This window comes from Motacilla alba, chromosome 1, assembly GCF_015832195.1.
Source record: "Motacilla alba alba isolate MOTALB_02 chromosome 1, Motacilla_alba_V1.0_pri, whole genome shotgun sequence".
Classification (NCBI taxonomy): domain Eukaryota; kingdom Metazoa; phylum Chordata; class Aves; order Passeriformes; family Motacillidae; genus Motacilla; species Motacilla alba.
The window spans coordinates 3,058,604-3,071,184 of NC_052016.1; the positions used below are offsets into that span (position 1 = coordinate 3,058,604).

Sequence of the window (12,581 nt, forward strand, 5' to 3'; positions counted from 1 at the left end):
CCTGGAGCTGTGCAGGTCCGAGGATGGAGCCCAGGCATTGGGATCTGCTGCCTGATCTGCATCCATGCCTGGGACCCTCTTTGGGAGCAGGGAATCTGCAGCCTCCCCTGGGGAAAGGGCAGAGCTCTGTCCCCTGAACCCCTGAGGGAAGGACAACACCCAGCCAAGGATGTGAGCCCCGGGAAACAGTGACTTAAACCCAGGTTTAACAGAACTCCCACTGCTTCCTCCCAGCCTTATCTGCCTCCAATGTTTTCCCAGCCCTGACTGATCTGAGCACCTTCATCTGGGGCAGGGCAGGAGATGGAGGCTGTGATGGAGCCTGATTGAAGTGCCAAAAAATGTTCACTCAGTTGTGGCTCTCATAAATGGATGCTTCTGAGCTGCTGAGTTTAATGTGCTTTTATTTATTTTTTTTTTTTTAATTTATTATCAGCCTCTTCCTGTTCTGGGCCAGCAAGAGAGCAAAAGCCAAGGGGAAGATGTCCAAATGGAATATTTTTTGATCTGGTTCAAAACAAGGGCTTGTCAGGAAGGACGTTTCGGGTCATTTGGGTTGAAACTAAGTATACCAAAGTTTCCAAATTTAAAAAATAAAGCCCACTCTGCCTTGCACGTGTCCTGCAGAGCCCTGTGTAGAGCAGAAGGTTCCAAATCCAGCTGATCACGAGTTCATCTGCTGCTGGGCACAGCGCTGGTATAAAATGGGATGCAAAGGAAATGTGCTGCAATGTTGCCTTCAAAGAAGTTGGAAATTCAAAAAAGTTCTCCTAAAAGCTCAACAGAAATGAAATATTTTTGATATTGTGACTCTTTGAAATGTTTCCACTCTGTTTCAAGATGAATTCCAAGGAGTGAAATGTGTTTTTCACAGAAGAAAAAAAATGCCATTTGGTGAACATTTATTTCTTATTTATATTCTTATTTATATTTATACTATTTATATTTATATTCTTATTTTACTTCTTATATCTGGAACGGATCTATTGCCATGTCAGCATCAGAAATAAAATTATAACTCTTTTCCCCTATTTTTTTTTAGGGGAAACCATGTTTGTCAGTACAGTTCTCCACCCACTTGCTCTACTACACAATTTTCTGTTCCCTCCAAGCATTTTTTTCAGCAGTTTTGTAAACTGAGTAATACCCCTGACTCCATAAATACTTATCAATGTTTTTTAAATACTTATACATTTAAAAAAACAACACTTTTCTTTCTGTTTTGGGTTTTGGATTGGGCTTTTTTTTCAGGTGGATGACAGTGGGTATTGGTGAACCACACGTCCATCTTCTCCATGATTTCCTGGCTGCTTAACTCACACCTCACATCTGCTCAGTGGTCAGCTTCTGACGTTTTCTCTGTGTTTCTGAGGGTTTGTCAGGCACCTGGGGCAGGGATCTGGTGGGTGAGGATCCAGGCTGGAGCAGGGGATGTCACCCTGAGAGGGGAGAGGCAGCTCCTGCAGGGGCTGCAGGGCTGAACCCTCCCCATGCCCAGGGTGCCATTGCTGTGTGCTCCAGCTGCTGCTGAAACAGAACCAGGAATCACTGAGCCTGGGGAAGACCCCCAGGATCATCCAGTCCAGGCTTTGGTCCCCACCTTGTCCCCAGCCCAGAGCTCTGAGTGCCACCTGCAGGGATGGGCACTCCAACCCTCCCTGGGCAGCCCCTGCCAAGGCCTGAGCTCCCTTTCCATGGGCAAATTCCTGCTGCTGGCCAAGCTGAGCCTGCCCTGGCCCAGCCTGAGGCCGTTCCCTCTGCTCCTGTCCCTGTTCCCTGGCAGCACAGCCCGACCCCCCCGGCTGTCCCCTCCTGGCAGGGACTTGTGCAGAGCCACAAGGTCCCCCCTGAGCCTCCTTTGCTCCAGGCTCAGCCCCTTCCCAGCTCCCTCAGCCCCTCCTGGGGCTCCAGCCCCTTCCCAGCTCCCTTCCCTGCCCTGGACACGCTCCAGCCCCTCCAGGTCTCTCCTGCAGGAGCAGAACTGGCCCCAGCCCTCGAGGGGCCTCTCAGAGCCAGCCCAGAGGGACAATCCCTGCCCTGCTCCTGCTGGACACACAATTCCTCATCCAGCCCAGCTGCCAGGGGCCTCTTGCCCACCTGGGCACCCCTGGGCTGGTGTCCAGCCCTGTCACCAGCACCCCCAGGGCCTTTTCCAGCTTTCCAGCCCCTCTGCCCAGCCTGGAGCTCCACGGGGTTGTTGTGACCAACATTCCCTCTGTGAAGGATGTCTGGTTCTGGAGAGGATCTTCCTCATTTCTGCACCCTGGGCTGCTGCTTGCATCCCTCACCTTGCCCAGGGGGACACCCTGAGTATATTTAAGAGTCACTAAATAAAATAAATGGCTGGTGGAGCAGACCCTGCTCAAGCACCAAGCTGAAGAGGGACACAATCCCACAGGTGATGGCCCCAATCTTTGCTCCCTGCCCCCTTACAGAGTTCAGGTCATCTTGCAGCCAGGATGGCCACAGCTTTTTTGTTTTACTTCATCTCTATTTCGCTCTGCCCCACGAAACACCAGCTCCAAGCTGTCCACCACAAGGGCAGTGCCCAGCTGAGTGTTTATAGATTTATTTCTGGGAGCTTCCTTGCCAGGGGATTTATATGAATGGCATTTCTTAAACCTGAAAAATGACTGTCATGGGAAAGAATGGGAGGAAATGGCCTCAAGTTGTGCTCAGGGAAGTTCAGATTAGATATAAGAAAAAAACTTTTTTCACTGGAAGAGTGGTCAAGCATTGGAATGAGTTGCCCAAGGGAGTGGTGGAGCTGCCAGCTCTGGAAGTGTTCAAGAGGGGTCTGAATGTGGCACCTGGGGACGTGGTTCAGGGGTGATTTTGGTGGCTCTGAGTTGATAGTGAGACTGGATAATTTTAGGGGTCTCTTCCAACCTCAACGATTCTGTGATTCTATGAAAAGAATATTAAAAAAAAACAAATCTGCAGATAGTACAACTTGCTCTGCATTTTATCTGGTCTCTAGTTCATATTTCCCCTCTCAACCTCTCTTTTTTTTTTTCAGGAGAGCACAGACATGACCCACCCAGATCAGGGTGTGCTGTGCTCACCCAGACAAGGGGGTGTCAGAACCCCCTCCAGCTCCTCTTTAGTGTGAGTCAGGCCAGGAAAACTGGCTGCCCCCAAGTTCAGAGCTCATTAATCTTTCATACAGGGCAGTAAAACATAGAGGAGCAGTAAATATACCTGTCCTTGTTTCTTCTCACCCACTAAATCAGCTCCCTGCATTTCGGGAGTCAGTCAGTGTTGGGTTCAGACATGAAACCATCAACCCTTGAAGCAGTTGAACACTCTGGAGACTTTTATTGGGCTTGCATGGCTGAGCTTTGGCAGCAGGGGCAGGGGCTACAGGAATTTGAAGTTCCCTTTTTGGCATCTTCTCAACACAAAGGGTGTCTTCTAGCCCTTGCAGAGGGGAAACACTTCTTTTTAAAAAAAAATTTAGGCAAAATATAAGATGGTCACTGATTTTTGCTTTAGTGGAACTTTTTTAATCAAACTCCTTCAGAGGAAATGCCTTGTACAAAAAGCTCCAACTCACCTGGAGTCATAGTTTTTTTGACCAAAAGGCAACTGTTGGGGTTTTCTTTCTGCAAGAAAGAAAGAAAACTGAGAATGACACTGAGTAATGCTTCCAGGGATAGGACATCCAAAATTTCTTTAGGAAACCCGTTCTACTGCCTTCTACCCTAACAGTAAAATATTTCTTCCTAATATCCAACCTAACCCTGCTCTCTGGCCATTCCCTGCTGTTCTGTCCTTCCATCCCCTGGAAATTGTCTCTCTCCAGGTTTCCTGGGGCTCCTTCAGGCCCTGCAAGGCCACCCTGAGCTCAGCCCAAAGCTTCTCCTGTGCAGCTGAACAATGCCAGCTGTGCCAGCCTTTGCTGCCAGCAGAGCTGCTCCAGCCCTCTGCTCATCCTGGAGCCTCCTCTGGGCTCTCTGCAGCAGCTCCAGCTCCTCCCTGTGCTGGGACACCCCAGGGCTGGGGCAGCTCTGCAGCTGGGGAATCACCTGAGCAGGGCACAGGGACACAATCCCACAGGGACACAATCCCACAGGTGATGGCCCCAAGCAAGGCAGAGCTTCCCAGGTTTCTGCTGCCGGACTCAGCATCTAATTTGGAAACCAAAAATACATCCTGACAGGGCACCACCCTGCAGGAGGCTCTGACCTTCATCCGTGGCATGTCCCCAAGCCCTGCTGCCAGCCTGAGCACTGTGGGCTCTGTCCCTGCCCCAAAGAGGCTCCAGCAGCTTCCCCAGGATTATCCCGGACAGGGATTGGGAGTCAGCCAGGCTCTCTGAGCTTTCAGTTGTAGCATACACTACTTCAACACAGCCCCCTTCAGACAGCAGGCACCAAAATATCTGTGTTTTTAGCTCTTCCTCTGAGGCAAGAGGGTGATGCTGAGGTTTGGAATAGGAACAGTCGGGCAAAGACGGGTTAAAAACGCCCTGCTGCGAACAGGAGTGCAGGATGTTTGCTAAGGACATTCAGCACGGGCTGAATTCACTCTGCTCAGGCACCTCTGGCACACTGCAGGTCCTGCACAGCCAGTGCTTGCTGTCCCTCCTTGCTTTACTCCCATGTTCCTCCTGACACCTGCACATCTGCCCAAGAGATGACATTGCCCCTTCCTCCGGAATTAGTTCCTTCCCCAGCTTTATGTTTTCTCTGTTCCTGAGTATGAAACAACTTTCATTATCCACCGTTTTTTTTGGGAATTTCCAGTTTGGAAATGTTGCTGTTCTACACCAAATGAGGTCCTGTTGCCTCCTCTCATAAATTGGACGGTGCCAGACCTGGATAACTGGAATTTCTTCTCCCCAGTCTCTTCCGTGTGGATTGAACCTTTTTGGTCAGGATTAAAACACTGCACAGGACCTGCCCCAAGGAGGTGCCAGGGCAGTGCTTTGCAGTGCGACTGGATATCCCCTTTACTTCTGAAAATAACTCCTTGGGACAGCTACTCATCACATTCCTCTTTGCCACGGCTGCATCACATTACAGCTCCCCACAGCTTGGACACAAACCTGGGCACACAAAATCCTGCCTCCTGGGCCAATCCTAGGAGGACAGGATCCCAGCTTCTACAGAAATTCCTATTAGCCCCCAGAGCAAGTGATGCTGGGACTCCATGCCACCTCATTTTATCTGCTAGCTGTACTTGGGGATTTTGCTGTTCTTTTTGGGATGCTGTCCTGTTTTCCTCCACACTGGCAATGCTCCTCAACTCCCTGCCAGTTCACATTTCACTGGCACAGGCAGCCTGTGCTGGGGCTGGTGTTAAACACGGTCCCCAAGACCCACCCTTGGAGGTTTTCCTGTGGTGGTGTTTGGGGTCCCAGGACGAGGGAAGAGATGAGGAATCTGACTCCATGTTTCAGAGGGCTGATATATTATATTATATTATATTATATTATATTATATTATATTATATTATATTATATTATATTATATTATATTATATTATATTATTACATTACATTACATCATATTATATTATACTCTATTATATTAAATATATTATATTATACTATAAAGTATTAAAATATTAATTGTATTATATTATATTATTATTACATTACATTACAACATCATATTATATTATACTATATTATATTAAAATATTATATTCTATTCTATTATTACATTACATTAAAAACATATTATATTATACTCTATTATATTAAATATATTATATAATACTATATAGTATTAGAATATTAAATATATTATATTATAATATTACATTACATTACAACATCATATTATATTATACTATATTATATTAAAATACTATATTATATTAAAATAATATAATATTTTATAAATAATATAATAATATATAAATATAATAATAATAATTCATATATTAAAATAATATAATATTTTAAATAATATAATAATATTATGTTATATTATATAGTATTAAGATATTAAATATATTCTATTATATTATATTATATTATATTATATTATATTATATTATTACATTACATTACATTACATTACATTACATTACATTACAACATCATATTATATTATATTATACTATATTCTATTGAAATACTATATTATATGATATTCTATTGAAATATTATATTATATTATACTATATTCTATTGAAATATTATATATTATATTATATATATTATATTATATTATATTATATTATATTATATTATATTATATTATATTATATTATATTATATTATATTATATTTTAAATGCTATACTAAAGCTAAAACTAAGAAGAAAGGAATGCATCAGAAGGCTAAACAAGAACGAATAATAAAAACCCGTGACAGACCAGAGAGTCTGACACAGCTGGGCTGGGATTGGTCCTTAAGTAGAAACAATTCACATGGACCCAATCCAAGGTGCACCTGCCACGTTCCACAGCAGCAGACAGTTATTGCTGGCATTTCTTTTCTGAGCCTTCTCAGCTTCGCAGGAGAAAAATGCTGGCGAAGGGATTTTTCATAAAATACCGTGGTGACATTTTCCCTCCCCTGGGCATGTCCCTCCTCCTTCCCCACAGCCTTCCCTCTCCCCGCGCTGGGGATCAGGTGGAGGTGTCCTCCCCAGAGCACAGCTGGTGACTCCCCACCCAAATTCTGGCCCTCCAAGAGCTGCTTCCTCCTGTATTTGTCTCTGGATTGGCCACACTGCCAACTCCCCCCAAACCAGCCCGAGGCTGGCCAGAAGCTGAATATAATTTTCTTACAGTGATTTATCCTATGAAGGCCACACAGACACCAGTATCCAACCCATTTCAGCTGGGTGCAGCATGACCCATCATTAAAACCCAGCAAGACTCAACTGCTGATGGAAAAGTACTGGAGCCCAGAGAAAGCCAATATTCCTGCTCCATCACTGACTGCTGGGAATCACTCATGTGCAGTGCCATGCAAAAGCTATCTGGCCAGAGCGGGGCTGGAAGAGAATGTGCCTGTTTGTTTTACTTATTTATTTGGAGCCCATTGTGGAGGTGCTTCACTTTTGTCAGAATAAAATATTAAACAAACAAACAAAAAATCCCCGTGGTGAGGGGTAAGGGAAACACAGGCTGGGCATCAGGAAAGAAGGCAGCTCATGTGCTTGGTGCTGCTAGGACTGCAAATTTTATCAGGGTAATGTGACTTTGAAGGCTCAGGGTGGCAACAGCCGGGCTCAGCACTGCTCAGCACACAGCTCCAGCTCACCTGCAGCCTCTGCTGGGCCCCACCAGAGCAGGGGACTGCAAATTGGAACTGACAGGACAATGGCATCCAGCCAGGATCCCATCCTGGAGCTCAGCAGAGCAGAAACCACTGTGCTTTGACCCCAGCCCCACTGCTCAGGATTCCACAGCCACCCTCACCCTCTCTCTGTGCACTCTGAGCTCTGATTGTCCTGGTATCTGTCTTGGAATCACAGAATCATTTAGGTTGGAAAAGACCTTTAAGATCATCAAGACCAACCATTCCCCCAGCACACCAAGGCCACCACTGCCCCATGTCCCCAGGTGCCACATCTGCATGGCTTTTAAATCCCTGCAGGGATGGAGACTCCAGCACTGTCCTGGGCAGCTCATCCCAATGCTCAACAACGCTTTCCTTGCATAATGTTTTCCTCATAGCCCATCTAAACTTCCCTTAGTGCATCTTGAGGCCTTTCCTTTCCTTTCCTTTCCTTTGAATTTTCCTTTCCTTTCCTTTGAATTTTCCTTTCCTTTCCTTTCCTGAATTTTCCTTTCCTGAATTTTCCTGTCCCTTGCTACCCAGGAGCAGAGCCTGACCCCCACCTGGCCCCACTCTCTTGTCAGGAACTTGTGCAGAGTGAGAAGATCCCTTCTTTGGGATTTGGTTTCTCTTTGATCCACTGAGCTCCACTCTGGTGCTACACAGTTAAGGAGAAAAAAAAAAAAATCCCAAAACAACACTTCAACAAAAAAAGTTCTTCTAGGTTCTTGCATTGTTTTGTGCCTCCAGGCTTCTTTTTCTGGGGCTACGTTCTCCTGAGGGATTGCACTGCTGAGGAAGGAGAGGTGCTAGCAGGTTTCTTTCACACCTCTCAGCAAAATCCCAGCTAGCTGGCAGGAAGGCACTCTGTGTGACATCTTCCTCTGCACACAGAAGGAAGTGGCCTCTGCAGTCTCAGAAATATGCTCCAAACTTTTTCAGTGAAGTAGGAAACACAGATCAGTTCTGTTCTGCTTCAAAATGTCACAAAATCACAGAAACATCAAGGGTGGAGGAGACCTTCACGGCCATCCAGTGAGCAAAAAGGAGTGGAAGGTGAGCATATCCTCAGCCATTTCTCCTGCAGGCTGCTTAACAGGAGAGCTTGGTGAGAAAGCAGTGAAAATACCATATGAAGGAGAAGGTGAAAGTTAACTAGGTAATTGTCACCGTCTCATAAAGGTGAAAGTTAACTAGGTAATTGTCTCAGGTTTGGCTGGGTGTGTATTCAATCACCATCTGTCAGAGCTGGGGCAGCTCTCTGCTGTTCTTTGGGCAGTTTTTTCTTTATCTCTCCCACAGCCAATCCTCCCTCCAGGAGATCTCTGCTGTCCATGGCCACTGAGTGTCCCTGCATGGCTGAGAAAATTCCATCATCCCATGGGGAGATGCTCTGCCCAGGGCAGGAGCCAAGCATTCCCACCTGGATCCAACCTGACCCTGGAACAGCACAGCAGCCTTTGCCCCCTGCATTCCCAGAGGAGCAGCTTTCTCCTGCCCTGCATTCCCAGAGGAAGAGCAGGCCCATCTCCAGCAGCCCTGGAGCTGCAGAGGAAAACTCCAGCCTTGTGCAGGATCCCTGCTCCAGCAGAAGCACAGCTGGCACTGCAGGAGGGCTGAGCCACCATGGAATGGCACTGCTGCCACCACCCTGACCCACAGGGGGTCAGCTCCTGTTCTCACTCTGGCAGTAGGTTTTTTTTTGTTTGTACTATTGCATTTGTATTTTTAGTTTTCCTAGTAAAGAACTGTTATTCCCATTCCCACATCTTTGCCTGAGAGCCCCTTAATTTCAAACTTATAATAATTCAGAGGGAGGGTGTTTACATTTTCCATTTCAAGGGAGGCTCCTGCCTTCCTTAGCAGACACCTGTCTGTTCAAACCAAGACAGTAGTCTGTGGTCAAAAATGGGCTTTGATGGGCTGGTATCTGTGGCATTCACAGATTCCCTTTGCCCAGGATTTTTCTCCTGGGAAGCTGAGAAGCCTCAGAGAAAGTGTTAAACATTATCTCATTTGCTTCTCCTGTGTTGTGCTCATGTGGAATGTGTTTGGGGATTGTTTACCCACAGGTGATTGTTTCATTGGACTCTGCTGTGAGTTGTTTTGACCCATTGGCCAATTGGGGCCAAGCTGTGTCAGGACTCCGGAAGGAGTCACGAGTTTTCATTATTATCTTTTTAGCATTCTGCAAGTGTCCTTTCTGTATTCTTTAGAATAGTCTAGCATAGTATTCTTTAATATAATATCATAAAATAATAAATGAGCCTTCTGAGAACATGGAGTCAGATTCATCATTCCTTCCTGCCAAATGCAATGAGTATCAAAACTCAGCTTCTCTTAAATCCAGTGACAGAGTTATCCCTCACAAATCAAACGTCCTGAAAGATAAAGGTGCAGTGCCTCAGAGAAACTGTGGTCTCTAAAGCAGTCTCAGGTGTTCTCAGAGATTAATCCTTCATATCTCCACAGTTCCTTCCTACTTCTATCCCTGGAGGTATTTAAAAGTGAAGATGTGACTATTAAGGAGTGGTGGGGTTGGCAGTGTTAAGTTTATGGTTGGGTTCAGTGATCTCTGGGGTCTTTTCACACCTAAATGATCCCAAATTCTCAGTGACAGAAAGGCATCACCATGGTTCTCCACACCTAATTTGGACTCCTGTGCCCTTGATTTGTGTCATCCAACTCTGCACCTCGAGTAACCAATGAGTTCCTTTCCCCTGAGCTAAATAGAGACAGAAACTCATTAAGATGAGTCTCAGCTGACATTTGTTGCTCCCTCCCTGTGCTTCTTGCTTCCTGGCAATGATGGGAACAACAAGCATCCTTCAGGATATTTGACATCAAACCTAAAACTCACAATCTGCTTCCTGAAGGAATAACTGTCTCGAGTTCTCAGCTTCCCAGATGATACGTCAAGCATATTTCCAGCCTCTTGAAGCTGCCAAGGGATGCAGACAGACAGACTTATCTCCTTTAACACTGATATTCTGACGTTAAAGAGAAGACTGTAAGCAATTTTTATTACATGGAAGGTGGATGAACAGATGTGGTGGCTGGAAAAGTGGCCAGAAACCCTGACTGGGGGCCGGCGCTGCCCTGGCAAAGCTCCTGAACAGTTTCATTTCTCTCCAATGAATTTCACAAAGAGTTTTCTTAAGGGAAAATCTCTCACACGGTTTGTGGGCTCAGAAGTGCTCTCATCTATGGCCCAAGTTGCCTTCTGGCAGATGAGAGAAATTTTGGACAGAGTCTTACAACCTGCCATTCCAAACCCTTTATTAGCAACGCAGTGCAGCACCTCATATTTATTTTCCCACAAAACAACAACTGACTAACCCTACCCACTCTGTTGCTTGCCATGGCACTCGGAATCACGTCTTTTACACTTCAGCAGCCTGTGAAACTTGACAATCAATCATCCCAAAGTGCCAACAGCCACATCCTATGACATATATGGATCTGTAGGAAGCATAGCTTGGAGCCTTTCTAATTTTAGCTTCTTTCAGGATACGAGAAGTTTCAAGCATCAATCATCCAAGGAAAATGCTTTACATGCCAAAGTGTCACCAAAAAAAAAAAAAAAAAAAAAGAACAGCCTGCTGGTTTGTGTGTAACTGGGGTGCACTGGAAGGATTTTGCATCCATGGATTCCTGAAGCCTGTGAAATGCAGTGTACTCTGTGTTAACCAGCTGCACTTGCCTTCTCCCAGTAAAACAGGAATACATAAATGCAGGCAGTGTTCCTCCAAGTGCATTTAAGCAAATAGCTCACAAATTCGTGCTGCTGATTTTCATTCAGCTGCAGTTTAGAAAAGATTGAATTCTTTGCACTAAATTACTGCAGAAAGTATTAAGCTTATGTAAGCAGAATTAACATTATGGCTAAAAGCACCGAGCAGCAGCCACAGTTTATCCTTGGCATACTCACAGCCTGCTTTTCTGCTGGAAGGAAGGATGGCCAGCACATGCTGATCCCAAGGAACGCCCCAAATTTCTGTGCTGGCTGTAGGATCTTTGCTATCTCGTTTGCTGTTTCGCCCCAGTCACCAGCTGAAGACCAGGGCAGTGTGTCCCTCCCACGTGGGAGGCTCAGCATTCCTCACATTCCCTCCCAGCCTTCCCAGATTAGAACCTGTCCAGAAGATCACTGCTGTATTTCTGCCTTAACAAGAATGGGCAGAGTGTGGTGGGTTTTGTCTCAAACCCAAAGGCTGCAGCCCTGCCTGATGTCCTGAGTACTCTCAGGGGTTTTGTTCTGAGGGGGAAAGTGGAACTTGTGGTTCACCAGCCACAGGAAGCTCAGGCAGCCTGGGAATACATCAAGGCACAGCACACATTGGATTTACCCCATTTCCAGAGTGATTAACAGTTCTGTGTTTATACTGTCCACCATGCTCCCAAAAGTCCTTCTGCTCAAAACCTCTGCAGCAATGACTGGTGTCCTGGTTTGGCTGCTGGTGAGATGGGGAAAATTTCCCCCCAGGAAGAGAAATTACCTGCAGGAATGTAAGAAATGCTAAAATCAGTGGCTCACCTAAGCTGGTACTCAATCTTTGAAAGTGGAAATGGGCAAAACTATTTAGGAATAGCAATATTTAAATCCTTTTGCTGCCAGTCACCAGCATCTGTGATTCCTTGGATTCAGGATGTTGTGGACACACCCCAGGCTGTGGTATCCATTTATGACCCTCCTGTTCCTGACATTGCCCAATGTTGACAGTGTCAGCTTCCATAACATCCTGTGACAACAAATTCCAAAATTTCCTGAATCACTGCATGAAAACATTCTGTCTTTTCTCTTTCAAGCTGATCTATTAATTTCATTGTGTCTGCTAATTTTCATTATGGTGTTGCAGGATTTTCTGACTCACTGTTCTGCATTCATCTTTATGATTTTTTTGTAGCTTCCTCGGCTTCCTCTCCAAATTGAAAAGTCTTTTCAGCCTCCTCATGGAGCAGCTGTTTCATCCTCTCCAGCTGCTGTTCTCTCTGTATTTCTCACATCCCCAGGACTTCCCTGAGACCAGACTGCACAACCTGTTCAACACAGCCAGATTTTATGGCTGCAAAGCCCTGCCATGCTGCTGACAGTGCATTTCCCTGGGTCTTGGCCACTGCTGCACCTCGTGCTGATGATTTTGGAAGGAGCTGGAGCTGCTGCAGAGAGCCCCGAGGAGGCTCCAGGATGAGCAGAGGGCTGGAGCAGCTCTGCTGGCAGCAAAGGCTGGCACAGCTGGCATTGTTCAGCTGCACAGGAGAAGCTTTGGGCTGAGCTCAGGGTGGCCTTGCAGGGCCTGCAGGAGCCCCAGGAAACCTGGAGAGAGACAATTTCCAG

The 12,581-nt window shown here is 45.9% G+C and overlaps 1 protein-coding gene across 5 annotated transcripts in view; it reads right to left on the reverse strand.

Moving 5' to 3' along the window:
* Positions 1–11,763, reverse strand: part of B3GALT5 (beta-1,3-galactosyltransferase 5) — a 33,845-nt gene extending 22,082 nt beyond the window's left edge. Inside the window, exons 1-2 of one of the 5 annotated variants that reach the window (XM_038141648.1) lie at positions 11,175–11,763; positions 3,557–3,605 (exon numbers count right to left, since the gene is read on the reverse strand). The gene's annotated coding sequence lies outside the window, so the exon portion shown is untranslated. The remainder of the gene's footprint in view (positions 1–3,556; positions 3,606–11,174) is intronic. The other 4 variants (XM_038141585.1, XM_038141570.1, XM_038141629.1 and 1 more) reach the window with 4 other exon arrangements.
* Positions 11,764–12,581: the final 818 nt, after the last annotated feature.